Raw genomic sequence first — 22,946 nt, forward strand, 5'->3', positions numbered from 1 at the left:
GCCACTGCCATCACTCATAACTCAGCTGTGCATTCTCCTTTGGCCAGGTCCCCCAGGCCTAAACCCCTTACATGCATATTCTCCTAGAATCTCAACTCCAATCCTTCATTCTAAGCTCAGATATCAGCAATCATCTCCTCTTTCTTTTTGGCAATCTCCCCTAGCCTACCCCAACTTGCTTGCCCTTTCATTCCTATGTTCTTCTTGACCTTCCTTCCACCAGGTCCTAGGCCTGCCCTAAAGCCCACAGGCATTCTGGTCATGTCCTATTCCCTTTGAAATTCCTAGGTATGAATCTAATTATTCAGGACCTACAGGATATACCCACTTCTGTTCTATCCAAGTTCTAGCACTGCAACCAAGGACCATGTAGGATGAAATTCTAGATTCCAGTAAATCCCTCCTTTTTGCACTTTTACTATGAGTGTATAGGATGCAGACCTATAATTTCTTGTAGAAAAAGTACTCTGCTTAAAAGGAGATGTCCAAATTGGAACAAAGGGGATTTCATCTTTATATAAGCATGATAACTTTTTGTCTAATTCATTTTGCATTTCAAGTATCCATTGAGCACATGTATCACAAACAAATACAAATAAAATGTAGTCTATAGAAATAGTGGAATGCAATTAAATAGAGCACTTTCAGAACACATTAACTTAATATATAGAAAAGATATCAGGCAGCAAGTTCACTTTTACTTTCTGTCAATTAAAGAGTAAATGTTAGAGTTTTCAGATTTGTCATGTGGTCCTTACCTAATGATTATAGCAATCCCACATAGCATAGAACATCTAAACAATTGCCAAGCAGTGATCTCAGTCTCAAATGAAAGATTGGATGAAGTAGTGAAAAGAATAACATCCTGACAGTCAAGAAATAGCAGTTCTATATCCAAGCTCTGTCAGTAATTAACTGTGTAATTTGGGACAATTTACTTCCTCAGTCTCCAGCCTATAGAATGAAAAGCATGGGAATATGTTACAAGTTTCCAGTGTTTTGTACTTCATATAAAAGTATAAAAATAATGTGGGAAACATATAAGACTCTCACCTTTTACTTTGTTAATGAAGAAAACAACAACTACTATTTCAGCTATTTTGTAAGATAAAGGACATTAAAACCTTGAAAAGTCACAAAGGACATAATCTCAGAATGAAAGGAAGTTTCTTGGAAATATAGGACACCTACAAATTTATGCCAATATCAAATACATGCATGTATGTGCTTGCATGCATGCACACACACACACACACATGCACACACACACATACACAAGGCATTGTTCTTATATTTTCTATTTTGCCAAAGAATATCAATACCTTCACCTTGGGCTGGTTGCCAGATGAGATGATCTTTCATGATGTAAACCTAATTTACTATTGAGGAGAGAGTGGGAGGGGCAGAAATGGAGAGAGTGAATAAACAGTTCCTACTGTGAAAGGGAGTAGAGAAATGAAATGATAGGAAGTGGTGTTGTGAGGGTCAAGGTGTTTGTTTGATTTTGTTTTTTAAGAGGGATGTTATTAAGGTGCATTTATATACCAATGTGTATAAGTCAGTGGAGAGGGAAAAAAATGTTACAGAAGATAAAGTGGATAATTGTAAAAGTGAAGTCCTTGAGAAGGAGAGAGCATATCAGGACACAATTGGAGAGGTTGGCCTGAAACAGGAGCATGGACACTTCTGGACACATCTTCCATTGTATCAAGAAGGAAAATAAAGTGCCTAGGTATACAAGCAGTGGGACTGAAAAAATTAAAGATGAGAAGATGTGGTGTACTTGTCTGATTGTATCTATTTTTCTCTATGAAGTATGTGGCAAGGTCATCATCTGAGAATGGTGCATAGTTATTAGAAATGGAAGGAGAAATGAAAGGTGAAAAATAGTTGTCTTGGAGAACAGGCACATGGAGCAGGGACTTGCTGGGGCAGTATAATATGACTAGGTGGCACTGTTGAAAGGATATATAGAGAGAAAGATGCATAGAAGGAGACATTGTGGTGTTTGCAGTTACAGGAAGAAGGAGACCAGGCAAAGAAGGGAGTTAAGAGGCCAAGGAGCTCTGATGACTTAAGAGTTGACACTCTGTTTCTATTAGCTTCTGTGCTTTCCACCACTGATTATTTAATTAAACACAGTTCACAGGTCTCCAACTACTTTAATCTAGAAAAGGCTTCATTCTGAGTGGGATTAATGATTTTTGGGGACCCCACAGTGGTGACTCTTAAAATATTACCCAAAAGGCTAGATGAAATTAAGCCCAGGGCCAAATATGGCCCCATGTCCTGATCTACTCTCAAGCTAAATGAGTTCAACTCTGTCTCTGGAGGAGCACAGAGAACTCGATTAACCCATGCCCTCCTGAGAAAGCTCTCCTATACAACATTGGAAGGAGATATTGGATTGTTTAAACAATAGGTTTTAAAAAATAATTTAAATATTTTATATGTAAGCAGGAATTGACACAGTGAATATGTGATTGTTAGCATGAAATTTAAAAAAATATAATTATCTTTTATAATATGTGCTTCAGTGACAAAGTCTTTAAGTATTCATGGTTCTAAAGATACAAGGACTTCTCTGGGAAAAAAAAAAAAAAAGAGAAGTAGGAGTTCAGTTTTTCTGGGAGTTTCTGAAGACATTGCCACAGGCATGTTTTGGGATCTTAAATTAAGTGCTATAACCCCCATTTACAGAATAAGTTTTTAAATATATCTCTTTAGTTCTTATTTTGAAAATCTTTTAGAAAAATCTTTCCTTGACATTCGTAATCCCTCACCCTAAAGAAATCACCATGCCTCTTCTCAATACACAGCTAATGATTTAAATGCCTATTTTAAAATGAGAAACATAGATTTCAGTTTGATTTTCTTTTAGCTAAATTTCCCTTAAAACAATGTAAGCAGAGTAGACTTTATAAATTGTACCCACACATGCCCTCAATAAAAATACGACAACAGAATGCACTTGATAGAAAGTGGCTCCACTTTCAGAGTAACCTTTAACAAACTTGGCGCCTTCTTGACTCTCTAAACCTTGCACTTAGGATTGTCTTAATTGCCAGTGGATGACACCACCATTCCACAGAAACAGAGTTACAATTGCTCTTTGTTGACAGTGATGATCCTGAAGCACAAGCCCTGTGCATGGGAACTGAATCATTGCCAGCTCCCCTATTATTTATAACTCTAATTAAAACACTTTTATCTATTAATGCCAAATGACACTGCTAAATATATTCAGGGACATTCATATTTTTTTCCTATACATCTGAAATCTCTTACATCTGAGCCCAGTTACATGTGGTTTAACTGCTCTCTAAAATGAAATGATAGCTAAGAATAACTCACTTCCATTAGATTTATAAATCTCATTAATTAATTCTACATTTCCAGTGGTGTAGAGACCAAACTCAAATGCAAGATCTAATTAAAGAGAAGCAAAAAAATGTTAAGAAACAACACTGAGATTGAAACACAGAAGTAACTGTTTAGCCTTAAATTAATGAGGCGCTATGCTAAGCAAGCATGTCCATTAATCCCTAATGAGGATTTTAAACACATTAAAACTTCCTAATACAAAATGTTTGCCTTCTTTTTATCCAATAACAAATAAGCCAATAATTTTCTGGCTCTAAATGACACTATTAACTGTCACGGCATGTTTTATTTGACAAACCCTCCATTCAAATACTGTAAAACCAATTAATTTGCCTGCTGTGAAATGTGTTTCTTGATAGCTTTTATGTGATTTTTTTCCTCTCAAAGAAATGTAAATAGGAGGTCAATGTAGGTGCCTGATTTTGTTTAAAAAAATATGCCACAGTAGCTATACGTTGTCAACTCTGTTTGCATTTCAAATGAATTGAAAGACTACCTCCATTTTCAGGTCATCAATCACAGATTGGTCTCCTGATAAGTAAACTGCGTCAGAGTAATAGTTTGATTACCATGAAGATGGTCTCATATTCAAAAAGGAAGAGTTGGCAAAATTACCACTTTGTTCAATTATAAATAATGATTCCCAACCCTGGCCCTTGTCCTTTTTGCTTTGTTAAGTGACCTGGGACTTTGTTACCTATCTTCTGCTACATGTAGCCTCTCCCCCAAATTTACCCGCACATGCATACAGGAAATCACTTTGAAAATTGGAGTTTATTCCTGATGCTTTGATTTGAAAATGGCACAATTTTTTAGACTCTTATTTTTTGACAGAAAAATCAATAGAACCAACAAGAGAAGTTCCTCTTTCTTCAAATTCCCCTGTGCCTTGCTTAGTACCTCCAGTTAGCATGAGCGATGGTCCCAAGGCCCCATCTGCGCAGCATTTATGGGACACTTTGAAACTCTTGGCTCATTGGAATGGCATGGCACTTTCCAGAGAAACATTGCAAAACACAGACCCCTGACACTGTGTGTCATAAAGAAGGGGTCTGTGATATTGTGGGCCTGCACTGTGGAGCATCTTGAGCTCACTGCATTATACACTAAAGACCAATGAAGGAGTGGTGCATGGTGTACCATGGTTTATGGAGCCTAACAGTTTATTTTAATTAACAAGGGCAGCATATGCATAGCACGAGTGATCCTAACTTGCCTCACATCTATATGAAAACCACATATTGATTATTTTTGAGCTGTGGATGTTCACAGGATAAACAGACACCTGGCAGCTATTTATAATGCCATGTATAAACACAACACATTATGAATACAAATAAAATAAACTCTTAATGAAATAACCAAACTCACTTCTGACCAGGATTGATGTGTTTGGAAAAGCAGTTCATGTTAAGAAAATAATCCCAAATGAAAAATATATATTGCATACCCCCCATAGTCTGAATTACTGAAGTAAGCATTATTGGAATTTCAGAGGATGTTAACAAAGAATGTCCATACAGTGCTATGGTTTAAATGTTTGTCCTCTTATAAACGTGTGTTGCAGGCTGGCCATCACCCTGGCCTTGTATATAGTGCTGGCAGTAAGCTCATTGGTAGAGTGCTTGCCTAGCACATGCAAGGCATGGAGTTCAGTCCTTAGCACTGCCAAAAAAATAAAATAAAATAAAACATCATGCTGAAATTTAATTGTCATCTTAACAATATTAAGAGGTGGGATCTTTAAGAGGCAATTAGGCCACATGGGCTCTGCACTCAGGAATCAACTAATGTTGCTTTCACTAGAAGAGTTTATTATGAGGGAAGTGAGTTCCATATAAAAGGATAAGTTCAGCCTCTTTCACACCTCTCTCTGTTCTTCCACCCATATGATGCCTTCCCTATATTTGATGCAGCAAGAAGGCCCTTACAGATGCCTACACTTTGATATAATACCTTCCAGACTCTAAAAATGTGAGCCAACACATTTCTGTTCATTATAAAAATTAAATTTCAGGTATTCTGTTATAGCAGCACAAAAAGTACTAAGACAAAAAGCATACACTCTATAGGAGTAGATAAGACCCACATACCTAAAATGCATAACAACTGTGCAAATAAATACATATTTTTTGATCCCTGAATTAAGCATATGGACAGAGATGGGTACCAGAAACAGTTTGCATGACATGATGTAGATGACTAAATATGGGAATTTCCATAATGTATAGCAATGGGGAGAATTAATATGATTAATTGAAATCAGGACTATCCTAGAAATTCAAGACTGTGTGGAGATCCTACTCAAAACAATAAGATGCATGGCTCTGGCAATACCCGTAAGAGGAAACTGCAGAAGAGAAAAACTGTCCATGGATCTGAATGCAATTTGAACTTAACTTTTAATAACAGAAATGAAAATCACATAGGCAGTGAGTACAATATTTTGAAAAGAGAGAATCGTGTTTCCTAAAATCCCCTTAGTCCTGGTATCATCAAAGATAATTGGTTAAAAACAGAAAACATATTAGATTAATCTTATTAAAGAAGTTTCTGAAACCATTCTGGGGATTGTATGTAACACTGTTTCCCAGCTCTCAAGATTCCCTTAGTATTTCATGGGATTCTAGAGGCAACTGTCTTCAAGAAACTGTCAATTCACTGGCAAACTGTAAGACCTTGGGTCAAGTCATAGTTTGTACAGACATAAAACAAAGGGGTTGGTCTAGGATCTAGTCTCTTAGGTGACTCTTGGCTTTTCAAAGAAGTCTATCAATCTATGGTCTAAAGCAGATTATTTGCAAAGCTTCAACATGTCTTAGCTGATCTTTAATTAGCAGAAGTCCCCAATCTAAAATTAAAAGCTTCACATTTCATAGGTACAGAGTCTGTGATCTACAGAAGTAAAAATGTCAAGCAAGTATTTTCATTATGGAAACAGACAATACTCTTCAGAAGTTCATTGGAAGCTTTAAAATATGGGCAGTTCAAAATTTAATATCAGGGAGACCACAAGGACAATTTGATGTCATTTTCAAAAATAATATGTCATCCCCAAAGCCAAAGTGCCTCAATCACGTGAAAACTTTTCAATGATTTATAAGTTATTGCTAAAAAAGTAGTGAGAATATAATTTGCACTTGGATAAGTCAATAAACTTGAAGCCAAAACATGTAGAAATGGCTCCACTTGAAAATATTCTTTTGAAAAATATATAATTATTTTTAAATCTTCCATTTTAATCAAGATTTGGGAATATACTTTAGACCACCAGACATCAAGTATGCTTGCGACCTTTTCAACTGTCAGACCGGACAGATTTTTATCTTATGTGAATCAACCCAAAGCCTCAAAGGTGCAGTGCCTACAGTGCCAGAGCATGAATCCATTTCACTAGACAGTCATTGAAATTATAATTCAAAGTTCAACTTACTTTCACATTTTCTACTGCAATATTTTTGGCAGCCCAGGGCAGAATGTCGAAACCTGGTTTCCAATGGAGACCATATCTAGTGATTTCTAAATGTTGGTAACAAAAATTCTTCCTTGTCAAAGAGATGAGCAGATGCTGGATTTCATTAATTTACTTTCAATGACTGCTGCTCACTCTCAGGAAGTCTTTCTTTACCTAAGGATGTTGACCTGCTTTCAGACTCCATCAGAAACAGACACGAAGAGACATTGATATATTAGGAGAATGGCAAATTCCCTCCAGTGGCCTTCATGAACTCCACAGACTCCATTTATTCTCACGGATGCCATGAGCACAAAAACAAGATTTGTGGTGAAGACATATAGCTGGGATTTATAAACACTCCTGACTTGAGATAAAGAAACCCACTAATATGTACTACAATATAAAGTGGTATTTTAAGGTCATTGGAATCACTTTAAAGTCTTTCTTCACACAAATGGATTATTATGAACAAGAATTATTTTAAATATAAAATAATGTGCCAACATAAATAGTGTATGTATTTAGTTGGGTACCAAAAAGACTCTGCTGAAGGCATTCTATATAAAATGTATTATGAGCACACTAACCTTGAAATTATCTATCCTGACTTAGATATACTTATTAAATGTGATTCATTGATTTCTAATTCTTTTTGTCTTTGTTTTGCAATTTGTGCTTAAAATAAAATTATGACACCATATCAGGATGCTGCAAAGTTTTAAACAATATCTAACATCTACTAGGTGGTGATAAGTTTCCCAATTAACATTTTCAAGATTATCGGTTTCTCTTCTCCATAAATGATGATCTAACCCCAAGAGAGATCTCCTAAATCCTTACTGTTAAAATATTAATCCCTCAATTCAAAACTCTAAGAATACCACCCTAGTGGGATATCAAAAGAAAATGGAAGGAATGAGTGCATTTATATGAGGACATTTATATGAGGGCAATATTAATCATATCTTTTTCTATTACTGCTAGTATAACCACTGCTAATACAAATACTTCTTTGGACTTTCATAGTCCTTGTTAGGTGGCTACATCCTTTCACATCCTCTCTACCTCAACCCCATTCCAGTATCATTTGTTGATCACAGCAACCAGCTGAAGTAGACAAAGAAGACAGAACAAATTTCATATTTAAGATAAAATAAATGAAGTTCAAAAGGTTACATGAATTGGATGAGTTTTTATGGCTAATCAGTGATGAATAATAGCCTCCAAGTTTTTTGGTTACTCAAGTCAATGTTTCTTCAGCTATTGCACACTGCTGATCTTTACACATGGATTTACCTATAAAGTTCCCCCTATAGTCACAGCAATTCAGGAAACAAGTTAAGAAACTATAATTAAGTCATCTTAACCCACCCAAGATGACAGGTTACTGATTTCTGTTACAGGACAAATAATGTTGTTTACATTATTTTCAAAAACTATCAACAAAAAAGTCAAAATGATGTTGCTCTAAAAAAATTCTAAAATGACACATTGGGAACTTGTGAGTAAAAAAACATCGAGGGGATGTTGCCTGTATAGTCATGACTCACAGATGATACCTTGAAGATCAGTGCTATTATCAGTAATGGACTAACTCCAGCTAGGACCCCCAAGTCATTAAGCAGTGAGGACTTGGATTCAACATTGAGTTTAGCATGCTGGTACTCCAGTTCTTGACTCTTCCTTTAGCTTTTGTTTTGTGGTCATCTTAAAAACAATTGATGGAGAGATCCAAAATGGCAGACTAGAGGAAGGTTGCATTCCTTATTGGTCTGTAACTTGGGATTCAAGCAGAGGAAATAGTGTTTCTCTGAGAGGCCACTGATCTGTTGTTTACCCCATTTATCCACCTCAGTCACCTGCCATCTGCCATCATATTGCCTGCTTTTTGAGTGTGGATTGCTCACCGATCACTGCCTATCATTTATTATTTGCCTACCTCTTGCCTGCCCATTGCCTGCCTTTCACCTACCCATTGCCCACCACCCAATGTCCACCCACTGATTGTCTGCCATTAGCTGGTAGACTGCCTGTAGACTGCCAGTGAATTACCTGCTGCCTGCTGTTGCCTGGAAGTCCATTGTCACAGTACCTGTAGGTTTGGTTACATACAGCTGCCACAATCTTGGGACACCAGCCAGGGCCTGCAGATTTGCTGCTATGACTGCCACCATCTTGGGACATAATCACCTCAGTCTGGTTACTTAGGCCAGGACTTGGAGATATATTGGGGTACTCGCAGGTCTGGTTGTTTCTGAGGTCTTTTTGCTCCATGCAGTAGTGGCTGCCATCTAGCTGCCTCTTTGCATGGTCATTCCTTTGTGTGAGCACATCCCTGGTGGTCACTCTTCAAGTTGTAAGGGCACTAAGATCTTGGGACTGCAGCAAGATAGGGCCTGGGGAAACTGAAGTCCAGGTCCATCAGACTGCAGCTGAGTTTTGTGGGCCAATCTGAGTCTGGCAAGCCTGTGGAAAGCCAGAGACTAGGGGCAGTTTCCTGGCGGGAGCACAGGTTGTAGAAACTGGAGAAAACTGGATTCTCTCCAGCTCAATGAGTCCTGAAGTGTGCAGGGATGGAAGGGGCTGGCTAGGACAGGTGGGAAGACTAAGAGGGAACGAGGGCATCTTGCTATCAGCTCACCCACTCAACGGGTGTGGCACCCACTGCACTGGAGCTAACATGATACTTCAGACAACCCCACAGACTGGAGGAGAAAGGAACCTGAGAAATTTTTTGAAAGTCAACAAAAGCATGATTCAATTTTCCATTAAGACTTTCCTTTCTTTTTTCTGCCCCTTCTCTCACACCTCTACCATCACTGAATCCAATATGCATCAATGTATTGAGGAATGGATAACTGAATAATATATGACAGTTTTGTTGTATATTTTTATATTTTTACTTTAAAAAATTCTGTATATATTTTTTTCTCTCACCTATCTCCCTGGATTCTTTCTCACTTCTCTCATGCTGACAGCCAACCTCTATTAATTCCTCACTCACATTTACTATACATTTTTACCTCTATCTTCTCTCCCTCTCCCTCATAAACATAACTTATACTACTTCTATTCCCTCACTGACCATCATTTGAAATGGTAAACTCTTTTAGCAAACTTACTGTTTATATTGTAGACAATAATACAACACTTCATTTCTGTTTATTGTGACAAAACTGTAAAAGCCTTAATAGGAGCCCTTTGGTTTAAGGTGGTATATCATATGTATTGGGTGCTGTTAATATTGGTTTCCCTCTTAAAGGTAAGGGGCTGGAACCTTCAAGGACACTAAAAGACTACAGGGTAGAATGAATTGCCTCATTTCCACACAGCTAGATGAAAAGACACACAAACTACATGAAAAAAACAAGAGAATAAAGTGACTCAAACAAACTAAGATGTTCCAACAATAGAATCCATAGAAAAAAGAGTAGAAGAAATGTCAGAGAAGGAGTTTAGTAAAAACATAGTTAGAATGATCTTCAAAATAAAGGATGGTATTGGAGAGAAAATACAGGAAGTGAAATATCACTTTAATAAAGAGGCAGAGATTATAAAAAGGAATCAAGAAGAAATCCTTGAAATGAAGGATAGGGTAAAACTAATTGAAAATTCAATGGACTAGACCACTTGAAAGACAGAGCCTCAGACAATGAAGACAAAATCGACTTTTAAAAATAAGGATGACTGCACAGAGAAGATGGTAACAAACCATGAACAGAACTTCCTAGAACTGTGGGATAACATGAAAAGACCAAATTTAAGAATTATTGGACTAGATGAAGGCATGGAGATACAAAACAAAGGATTGCACAACCTTTTCAATGATAAATATCAGAAAACTTCCCAAATCTAAGGAATGAAATGGAAAATCAAATACAACAGACTTACAGGACCCCAAATGTACAAAATTCAACAGACCCACACCAAGGTACATTATAATGAGAATGACTAACAAACAGAATAAAGATAGAATTTTAAAGACTGCAAGACAAACAAGTCAGATTACTTATAGGGGGAAACCAATTTGAATCTCAGCTGACTTCTGAACCCAAACCCTCAATGCCAGGTGGTTCTAGAATAACGTATATCAAGCTCTGAAAGAAAATGAATGCCAACCAAGAATTTTATATACAGCAAAATAAGTTTCAGATTTGAAGATGAAATAAAAACCTTCCATGATAAACAAAAGTTAAAAGAATTCACAACTACAGAACATTCTCAGCAAAATACTCCATGAGGAGGAAATGAAAAAAATAAACAATGAAAACCAGCAAAGAGAGGAACTACACTAAAGGAATGGTCAATCAGAGGAGAAACTAAGTCAAGTTAAAAAACAAATATAAACCAAAATGACTGGGAATACAAATCATATCTCAATAATAACCCTGAATGTTAATGGTCTAAACTCATCAATCAAAAGACACAGACTGGCAGATTGGATTAAAAAACAAGACCCAATATGCTGCCTGCAAGAGACTCACCTCATAGGAAAAGACATCCACAGACTGAAGGTGAAAGTTTGGGAAAATAACAATCACTCACATGGACTTCATAAACAAGCAGGGGTTCTATCCTCATATCAGATAAAGTGGACTTCAAACCAAAGTTAATCAGAACGGATGAAAAAGGATATTTCATACCGCTAAAGGAAATTATATATCAATAAGACATAACAATCATAAATATATATGCCCCAAACAATGGAGCATCTACACACATCAAACAAACCCTTCTCAATTTCAAGAATCAAATACACAACAACACAATAATACTGAGTAGTTTTGACACAGCTTCCTTACTACTGGATATATCCTCCAAACACAGACTAAACAAGTAAAGTATAGAACTAAATAATACAATTAATAACTTAGACTCAACATATATATATATAGAATATTTCATCCATCAATAAGTGAATATACTTTCTCCTCAGCAGCACATGGATCCTATGTGCTGAATATGTGCCACTAAGTAACTCTTTTCAAATACAAAGTTAGACATACTATCCTGCATTTTATCAGATCATAACAGAATGAAACTAGAAACCAATGGTAAAAATAAAAAATAGAACACCTGGAGACTAAATAGCATGCTATTGAATGATGAATGGATAAAAGATGAAATCAAGAAGGAAATAAAACACTTAGAGGCAAATGAGAATAGTGATACAACATATCAAAATCACTGGGAATCTATGAAGGCAGTGCTAAGAGGAAAGTTCATTGCATAGAGCTCATACATTAAAAGAACTGAAAGTGAACAAATAAATGACCTAATATTACTTCTCGAAGCCCTATAAAAGGAAGAACATATCTACACCACAAGCAGCAGAGGACAGGAAAGAATTAAAATCAGAGCTGATATCAATAAAATTGAAACAAAAGAAATAATTTGAAAAGTTGTCAAAACAAAAAATGTGTCTTTGAAAAAATAAATAAAAATCATAAACCCTTAACCACACTAACAAATAGAAAGAGAGAGAAAACTCGAATTACTAAAATCTGTGATGAAAAATGAAATATCATGACAGATCTACTGGAATACAGAGGATAATTAGAAACTATTTTGAAAATTTATGCTCAAGTAAAATGGAAAAAATTGATGCCATAAACAAATTTTTAGAGACATAAGCTCTACCGAAACTGATGCACAAGGGTGTACACAATTGAAACAGATCAATTTCAAGCATTGAAATTGAAATTGCCATCAAAATCATACCAACTAAGAAAATCCCAGGACCAGATGGATTCTCAGTCCAGTTCTACAAGACCTTCAAAGAATTAACACTAATACTCCTCAAAGTGTTCCATAAAATAGAAAAGTAGGGAACCCTTCCAAACTCGTTCTGTGACAATAGTATCATCCTGATACTAAAACCAGACAGAGACACATGAAGGAAAGAAAACCTCAGACCAATATCCCTGATGAACACAGACACAAAATTTCTCAGTAAAATTCTGGCAAATCATACAAAAAGAGAGTAAAAAGGTAGTGCACAACAATCAAGTGTGGTTTATCCCACAGATGCAAGGTTGGTTCAACATATGGAAATCAATAAACATAAATGATCACATCAATAGACTTAAAGACAAGAATCATATGATCATCTGAATAGATGCAGAAAGAGCATTTGAGAAAATACAGCACCTCCTTATGTTCAAAACACTAGAAAAACTATGGATAGTAGGAACATACCACAAAATTATAAAAGCTATCTATGCTAAGCATCAGTGATGAATCCACTGTAAGAGAAATTAGGAAAACTATCCCATTCACAATAGCCTAGAAAAATAAAATGCTTGGGAATCAATCTAATAAATGATGTGAAAGACCTCTACAATGAAATCTACAGAACACTAAAAAAGGGAGTTGAATAGGACTTTAGAAGATGGAAAGATCTCTCATGCTCTCAGATAAGCAGAATTGATATTGTCAAAATGTCCATACTACCAAATGTGTTATACAGATTCAATGCAATTTCTATTAAAATCTCAAAGACATTCTTCATAGAAATAGAAAAAGCAATCATGAAAGTCATTTGGAAAAATAAGAGACCCAGAATATCCAAAGCAATCCTTAGCAAGGAGAGCGAAGCAGGAGGCATCACAATACCAGACCTTAAACTGTACTATAGAGAAATAGTAACAAAAATGGCTTGGTACTGGCACCAAAACAAACATGTAGACCAGTGGTAAAAAACAGAAGACAAAGTAACAAACCCACATTAATATGGTTATCTCATAGTAGACAAAGGTGCCAAAAATATACATTGGAGAAAAGATAATCTATTCAACAAATGGTGCTGGGAAAACTGGAAATCCATTTGTAACAAAATGAAATTAAACCCCTATCTCTCACCCTGCACAAAACTCAACTCGAAGTGGATCAAAGACTTAGGCACTTCAACAGAGACCCTGTGTCTAATTGAAGAAAAAGTAGATCCAAATCATCATGTCATCTTAGAACCTGACTCCCTTAACAAGAGTACTAAAGACAAGAAGTAAAATTAAGAATCAATAAATGGCATGGATTGAAACTGAAAAGCTTCTTCTTAGCAAAGGAAACAATCAAGAACATGAATAGAGAACCTAAGAATGGGAAAAAATTTTTACCACCTGCACCTCAAATAGAGTACTAATCTCCAGGAAATATAAGGAACTCAAAAAACTTAGCACCAAATAAATAAATAAATAAATAAATAAATAAATAAATAAATAACCCAATCAATAAATGGGCTAAGGAACTGAACAGACACTTCACAGAAGAAGATATACAATTGATCAACAAAGATATGAAAAAATGCTCAACATCTCTTGCAATTAGAGAAATGCAAATCAAAACTAGGATTTCATCTCACTCCAGTCAGGAAGGCAATTATCAAGAATACAAGCAGTAAGAACTGGAAAGAATGTGGGGGAAAAGGTACACACATATATTGTTGATGGGACACAGATTGATGCAATGACTTTGGAAAGCAGTATGGAGATTCCTCAGAAAATTTGGAATGGATCCACCATTTGATCCAGCTATCCCACTCCTCAGTTTATACCTAAAGGACTTAAAACCAGCATACTACAGTGACACAGCCACATCAATGTTTATAGCAGCTCAATAGCTAGATTGTGGAACCAACCTAGATGCCCTTCAACAGATGAACAGATAAAGAAAATGTGGTACATGTACACAATGGAATATTACTCAGCCTTAAAGAAAAATAAAATTATGGCATTTGCAGGTAAATGGATGGAACTGGAGACTATGATGCTAAGTGAAATAAGCCAATCCCCTAAAACCAAAGAACAAATATTTTCTCTGGTAAGTGGAATCTGATCCACAGTGGTGGAGTGACTAGGGAAGGGTGAAGGAACTTAGGATCGTGCAGAGGGGAGTGAGGGAATGGTGAGGTGGTGGGGATAGGAAGCATAATGGAATGAGACAGACATTATTACCCTATATATATGTATGAAAAATGTTTTTTTAATATTTATCACTGTTAAAAAATGATAGTGAAAAAATATTTTAAAAATCCTGAAAACAAAAAACACAACAAATGATGGAGATTCCTGCACAAATTTGCCTTAAAAACTGTCTTCCAACCAACATTCAATAAATCATCAATAGTGATTTTAGGAATCATGAAATTATGATGAAATGAGCTTATTGGTGCCATGAAAGGGCCATAAAAGAAGTAGTAATCTAACATGGCTATTGTTATGATTTGGATGTGATGTGTTCCACAAAAGCTCATGTGTGAAACAATGCAAGAAAGTTTAAAGTTGAAATGATAGCATTATGAGAGCCAGAACCATTTCAATGAAGTAATCCCCTGACAGGGATTAAGTGAGAGGTGACTGTAGGTAAGTTGGGTGTGGCTGGAAGAGGTAGGTCATTGGGTATGCTTTTGGTGTATATATTTGGTGAGCTGACCTTCGTCTCTGTCTGCTTCCTGATGTGATATCCTGGGAAGTTTTCTTCTGCTACACTCTTCGACCATGATTGCCTGCCTTACCTTAAGCCCCAGGGAATGGACTGAGACCGGAAACCATGAGCCCTGTAATAAACTTTCCCTAGCCTAAAATTTTTCTTGTCAGGTCTTTTAATCAGAGCAGTGAAAAAGCAACTAAAACATATACCCTACCCTTTCACTGGTGGCTTCAAGAATGGGGCAATAGCCAGTTAGAGCTAGTTGGCTGGGGCAACTCAAATGTATAAATGTGTTACTTTTGCTTAGTCACACACTCTGAAGAACTGACTGCCCTATTGCTGCCAGCTGTTTCAGGTACAGTAGAGGTATTTGGAGCAAAGCATGAAAACTCTGACTGAGATTTACTAAGTCTGCTGGAAGACAAAGAGAGGAAGGACAAAGTCATCAACAAAATAACTCTAATAATGAATGCATCATCCTTCACGTGCAAAGACAATGCTACTGGTTCATTCTCAATGAAACACTTTCGAGTTACACATCCAATAATGAATGGATACACTTTCTTTGTACATAGCCTTTTGTTAGAAAAATGGCCCTAGGCATTATGCAATCCAATATTCTGCTTTCTGGTTGATTTTAAAGATGAGGCAAATGCAGTGCAGAGAGGTGAAATGATTTGCCCAAGGTCACACAGTCATATGAATAGAAGATCTAGAACTAATTTTTATCCTTTCGAGTTTGGACCAAAATCCTGTTCTCCTATTACACAACCACTGCTTACATGACTTTCATGACAGGGGACTCATTACTTCATGATTCCATTTGATTCATTTCAATTCATTTCAATTTAGTTAAGCAACTCAAGAAGTACTAATCAAGCCTCTTCCCCTGAAGATCTAATAGAATTATTTACACAGACTCCTCTGTATTCTGTTGGAAACAAGCAAGGGTACACTAGGGAAGAGGACTTGTGTCCTACCTCACCCCTGAGCATAGCATGGTGATGGGGCCGACACTGTGATGAATATATATTCGAGAATGCAGTAGGAGAGCAAAACTAGAAACCATCAGGAGTCAGAGTTCAGTTTTGCCTAGAATCTGGCATGTTTATTCCAAGGACTGGAGCTCCTCCTTAGCATTGCCGGCTGTAGAGCCCAGTGAGGTGAACCTGTGTATAGGGAGGTCATGGCCATTGCCTTGGCTTCCATAGTTCATTTTAAGCAACCAAGCCAACTGAAGCAAGGAGGCAAGGTCATATAATGCCAGCAAACCGAATGTGTTGAGAAGAGAAGGTCAGATGAATAAATCCATTTTGTAAATGCTGATGTAACTGCAGAAAATGAGAGTACTTGTTAATTTCTGAGAAGATATGCATTTAAGCAGATGCAAATGCCCCACTCTTGTGAAAGATTCATTGATGCCTACTTTCAAATAGTGTCTGAGTTAAACTTCTGAACTTCAGGCAATTTCAAGTATTCTTTCTTTTTCCTTTCCTACCGAATTTCACAAATGTAGTCCTAATATCTAACTTTTAAATGGAAGGGCCACACTAAAGGGAAAAAGTCTCCCTCCAATGGGGCTCCCTAATTTAGGTTGTGTGGTGTATCCCAACAGCCAAACCATGACCTAATAGTGACCTCCAGGCCTAGTCCAACTAGACAAGGGAACATTTGATTGCAGCTGCCCTCAAGGTACACATAATTCTATATGAAAACCATCTGGCATTGACATCTTACATAATTCTTTTCATCCCTGAATGTCTAATAGTATACTGAATTAAAGGTAAGATGCAAAAAGTAAATCCACCATGTCAACAAAACCCTTCATCATTATAGCTTTTATGTTAAAGCATTCATGGAAATGGCTATTTAAATAGAATTTCTTGTTGAGAACTCAGCATGTGCCAGGACAATCCTTTATCTTACCTATTCTCCATGGCAACTCTATGATATTGGGATTATTATTCCCATTATATATATATGATGAAAGTGAGGTTCATAGATGTTAAATAATTTGCCCAAGATCACACAGTTCATATATGATAAAGCCAAGAGACAAAACCATGCCTATATGACTCCAAGTCTATGCAAATTCAGTAGCCACTAATGAAAATATGAGCTGTGTCATAATATTGCTTTCACTTTGAAAAACTCCTGTGTTATACAAACATAACATAATGTAATGAACATGAAAATACGAGTTGTAGTTCAATGAGTCCAATCTGTCCATCGGTCTAAAGAGCACAAGTTCTATGTACCTGCCCTGTAGGATAAAAAGATGGCATGATTATTTCCTTGCTTTCATAGTCACTAGGTCAAATACAAGCACTTCAAATTAATCCATACAAAAAGTACAATGTGGAACTCAATGGGTATTTCATAAATTCTCAACAAGAAACTTAATAAACAGCTGTGAGAGGATTTGGTAGCATTTTTCTTTGCACATAACAAATCAAATTTTGAAGGTAAGATTATGTCGATGGTAATAAATAAAGTAATTTGGGAGTGAAAGTTTAAAAAATATTTAATTGACCTGCTTCATATGTCTATATTTGCTCCCTGCAAATGTGAAATATGTAAGAGCATATATAAAATATATGTTGACCCAAAATTGACAATCTCATTGCAAAACTGGTCCACCTTTGGGGATTTCAAAGCATAATTTTTCAAAGTATTCATTCCTCACAAGTTACTTCTAATAGGTTCATTACTGATTGGTTGGCTCCCTTCAGTTCTAATAAGAGAAGTCTAGCTCTTCCCAGTATTGTCATCACCCAAAACTTTGATAGTACTCAGAAATGCATTTTGTAGTGGGTCCCATTTGGAATGTTTCCTTGACCTTTAGTGTGGTCAAGCTAAACTTGTAATAACCAGTTCCACTGTCTGGTAAAGTAAACACATTAATACATATATTTTCAGCTCTCTGTTGTTAAAGTACTAGTCTGGACACTGAATAAATCTCATAATCAGCCTGCCAAATTATGAGATTACAATATACCAGCAATAGAGTGGGAATTTTAAAAATGAGCTCAGATAACCCTGGTCCTATCCTTTTCTCTCCAGATATTTAACAGGGTCCTTTCTCCTTCTCCTCCTTTTTCTTCTGGATACTGAACCCAGGGCTCCACTGAGCTACACCCACAGTCCCTCAGGTTCTTCACCTGTGAAAGTAAATAGGCTGGACAAGCAGGTATCCCAGATTTTTCAGACTTCCTACAATGTTAGACTATGTCTGGCAATCAGATGAGTTGATTATTCCAATAATCAAGGCAAGAGATTTTGTAATGTTCTATGATTGACAATTCCTCTGGGAGGATGTGCTATGGTCATGCCTAGAACACTCAGTAAGGATTGGACTGTCAGATGTTTATTTTTCCTCAAAATATATTATTTGAGTCATCTCTATTTATTCTGGGGTCTATTTTAAATCAAGTTTCATTTATCTAGCTGTGTGTCTTTGGTGAATCATTTCTTCTCTTTTGACTAAAGTCTTCTCCCTATGAAATCAATGGGTCTGACTTTATCTATGACCCACTGGTATATTGTGGCTTCAAACAAATATGAGAATATAACTATGGATCTTAAGTCTCAGGGAGTTTTCTGATGAAATAATCATATTTAGCAAGAAACAGTGTTTCTGTCCATTCAGGGAACAGAGTTTCTGCTGGAATGTGGATCTGATGAACTAGTAGGGAAACAAATGGGGCCACAGGAAACTCACTTCCACTACCCTTTGACTACATTAAGCTCCCATTAATTTCCTGGGATCTAGATAAGGACTACAAGAATAGATTCTTAATTGGATGAGATAAGGCACAAGCACATACTTTATAAATTGACATACTGCATCTCTGTAGAGGCAACGTGTTCTTTCGATACAATTTAAAGCAATGTGAAAGGAAATAGCAATCATTTTAAAAGAAGATAGAAAATAATATATTTTAGCAGTTCTGGTGGGAAATACACCATCATGAAGACTACATTCATAAAGAAATTAGTGCCTTCCAGGAGTGTCATTTCTCACTAGAACATATTTAAGTTGGCATCAGTAACGTACTTCAGCCTATTTTTTTTTTGTATATATGCTGCCAGTTGTATAAATGGGCACAATAATATAGGCAAATATACCCATGCCACACAGGCAACCTATGCTCATAAATTGTTTCCATGTATTTAAAAAAAGCCAGAGTAAACATCACAGCCTAAAATTCCAAACTGATGTAAATCAGTTTTTAAAAACCCACCTAAGTAACAGGCGAGCTGTCTTCTCTGAGAGGCCCTCCACACTCTACCAAAGCCGCATTAGCCCTCAGAATGCAGGAACTGCTGGGAGTTACTGAGAGCAGTGCAGCAGCTGAAACAAAGAGGGCCTCATTACCATGCGAAGCACAACGTCCTTCAGATGTGATGAGAAACGTGACTGAATGACAAACTGGTCCTGGGGAAATTTTAAAATATGACCACCCAAGCATAAAGGAGAGGGTGGTGAGAACAGAGCCAGAGCAGTGGGAAGGTGGGTAGACTCCACATGGAGAATGTTGGTTTAGGCCCCACATATCAATAGCCATGGCTCCTCTGACCCGCAAACATGTCAGTTTTATTTTAATAGGGATCCGTACAGTCATAGTTCTTGATATGTGACTCTGTGGAACTGTGAAAAATAGAAAACTTAGTGGAAGTACAATGCTTGTACCTCACTTTTATTGCATTACGTCAGTTAGTATGCATCTTTATTCATAATTCTATACTGCTTTGGAGTATGAAACAATTTTCAGCCTGTAGGTAATTCTAAAGAAAGAGAAACAATCCCTAAAGTCCCCACACCCCTCAAAATGATTTGTCCCTGATGTCTAAATTGGTAAGAATATGTTGCCAAATGTGCTGAAGCTGTGCTTAGAAGGGAGCTATATGTCAGTTTTTAGATAACAACAATGACAATTTAGCCACCCACTGAGAAGGCTCATATTAGGACCTGAAAATGAACAAAGTACCCTTAACTGAATTATGGACCTTCTTCTTCCACTAAATGTGCTACTATATCTTTTACTGTTCTGGAGGGACAAGGTAACTCAGAAAGAGTTTGCAAATTCCTAAACTCAGATCAAACAACTCTCTAGCTCTAGAGTTTCTTTACTGATGACAATCTCCTTCATTATAGTGATTAGAGATTTAACATCTTTTAACCCCCTTCAACAGGACAACTATGTGTATCTATATCCGTGATTTACAGCAATTGACCTAGTGTGAAAAATCAGTGATTATGAGGTTGGTTTTTTGGTGTTACTGATTTTCTGATCTCTTTCAACCAAATAGCAAATAATGTTCACTAAGCCATTGTTGCAGTGGTGAGACAAACAGGAAAATAAAAATCTGAATTTGATTGTGACATGCATATGATAATAAATTTAAGCTATAAGGAAGAGCAATATGAATGCGGACTTACAACTGCTTAGACTTCAGACAAATGCCTGGGTTTGCTCACCAACTATTGGATTTTGTGGCCTATGATATACTGTTGTCATTGGGAGGGTTTTTTCTTACAAAATGGCATGCATTTCTAAAATTTAACAGACACATTTCAATTTGGAGTGGTAAACTAGTTTTGCCTATCCATAAATTAAATATCATACCCCATGGAGGCAACTGTCTACTAAAATACACATAAACATATACCACCACAATGTTGATTTTTATTTAAAACTTTGATTCAGAAAGTTGGCTAACTTCTTATGCTATTCCAAACAAGTGTACAAATTTCTTTCTATTACACATGGACTGGATATAAAACCATGAAATGAAATGAAGTGAAGTGAAAAATAGGCAAAATTAATAAAGAAGTTAAAAACTTAAGTCTGGCCGAGAATCGTGACTAGACACTTAAGATTCAATCATCCTTCCACACTCTTTTTTATACATTTTACTCAACAAAAAATTATAATAATCCCTTTACCTTGCATCTATTATGTATAGGCACATTTCATATAGATAAATGCTACTGTTTATAAGTCCATGATGGTAGGGATCATTCAGATGGGAAAGGAGACTTGGACTGGCAAACTGGTCCATAGGAAAAGAGACATGAGATTAGAACCCAGGCCTGTTGGCCTCTTCTGCCATTGTGCACTGACTCTTTTATTGTTGTCCAGTACTGATATGGACCATGCTGTGGGCACTCCCAAGAAAAATAAATCATAAACCATATTGTTAATAGTCATTGTTAGGGTTTGATTTGTGTCCCAACAACCTCATATATTGTTCTCCTAACTCCCACCACACACATTAGAATGTGATTGTATTTGGTGATCTAGTCTTTACAGAGGTAGTCAGGTTAAGATGAGGTCACTAACTTGGGAACTAATCCTACATGACTGCTGGCTTTATTAAAGGAAAAGTTGGAGCAAAGATACACACAGAACTAGATGCAATTTACATGCCAAGGAGAAGCCTAGTCCAGATAGTTCTCCCAAAGTCCTAAGAAAGAACCAATCCTGTGAACACCTTTATCTTAAAAGTTAAACCTCTAGACTGTGATGCAGTGAAGTTCTATTATTTACTCCAGCTGGTTGGGGTACTTTGTTACAGCAGCCCTAGCAAATTAATTCATCATAGAGCCTAGATAGGAAAAGACAAATATCTGAGTGCCAGTGCTACAAGGCAGACAACAGAAAATGACAAAAGCAAGGTATGAACAATATTCAATGGCTGGGGACAGAGTAAATGGTTGGGGAAGGGGAAAGAAGGTAATGGCATGGTGGGGTTAATTTCATGTATTTATAAGAATAGAAAGACAACAATAGAAATACTAACTGCAGTAACAATAATGGTAATAATGATATATATTATAGTAACATTTACTAAGCACTTTATAAGTGCTTGGCACTGTGTTAAATGCCCAGAAAGATTATCTCATTTAAGCCTCATGGTAATCCTGAGATGTGAGTTCTAAAATTATCCCTGTATTTCACTGAGTAACATGCTGGGCTGTAACTGTGAGTATGAAGTGGGGCAATTCTGTTCCCCATGCAGCAGTGATGCAGAGGGAATTGTTCCTACCAGACCAAAGCTGATTCGAGTGGATTCCCCTATCCTGAACCTCAGTGCTCCTTCAAAAGTTTCTTGCATATTATTCATAGACTAATTTGTCTAATGTACATGTGTGTTTGTATGTGGCCCATTTTCCTTTTGGCATTGGGCTTACAAGTCAGTGATAATTAAATTTTACAGTTGACCTGCCCTCCTTAGGGCAGAAAGAATATGTAAAGACTCTTAAAAGAGAGCCAGTTTCTTAGAGTTAGGTTTGCAGAGCAGAATCAAAACAATAAAAACATGTTGGCCAGAACAGACCTGAGATGCACTGTGCACGAGGAGCCTGGGAGTCTCACATCCTGTGTACCAGAGGGTCTATAGTTACACAAGGCCATGCATGTCTGCCCTGCACCACCCCTGCTCTTTCTCTCTTCCATACCTACCCTCCCTACCTTGGGAGCACACATGCTCCAGATCATCAAATACATACTTGGCTGCAAATACTCATTTTTAAATTTACCAACTGTGTTATGAAACTAACAGATGGTCATGACAATAATAAAAACCTATAGCGTGTTGACCATGTCTTTCAAAAAAAGGTGTAATTTATCATCTCAAAGTTCTTTGTATGTGTGTGTGCATGTGTGTGTGT

General features: G+C 36.7%; 1 protein-coding gene across 6 annotated transcripts in view; it reads right to left on the reverse strand.

Annotated features, from left to right (window-relative positions):
* AFF2 (ALF transcription elongation factor 2) overlaps positions 1-22,946 on the reverse strand; it is a 776,411-nt gene that overhangs the window by 190,299 nt on the left and 563,166 nt on the right. The window lies entirely within an intron of this gene.

This window comes from Sciurus vulgaris (genome assembly GCF_902686455.1).
Source record: "Sciurus vulgaris genome assembly, chromosome: X".
In the NCBI taxonomy this organism is placed as follows: Eukaryota; Metazoa; Chordata; class Mammalia; order Rodentia; family Sciuridae; genus Sciurus; species Sciurus vulgaris.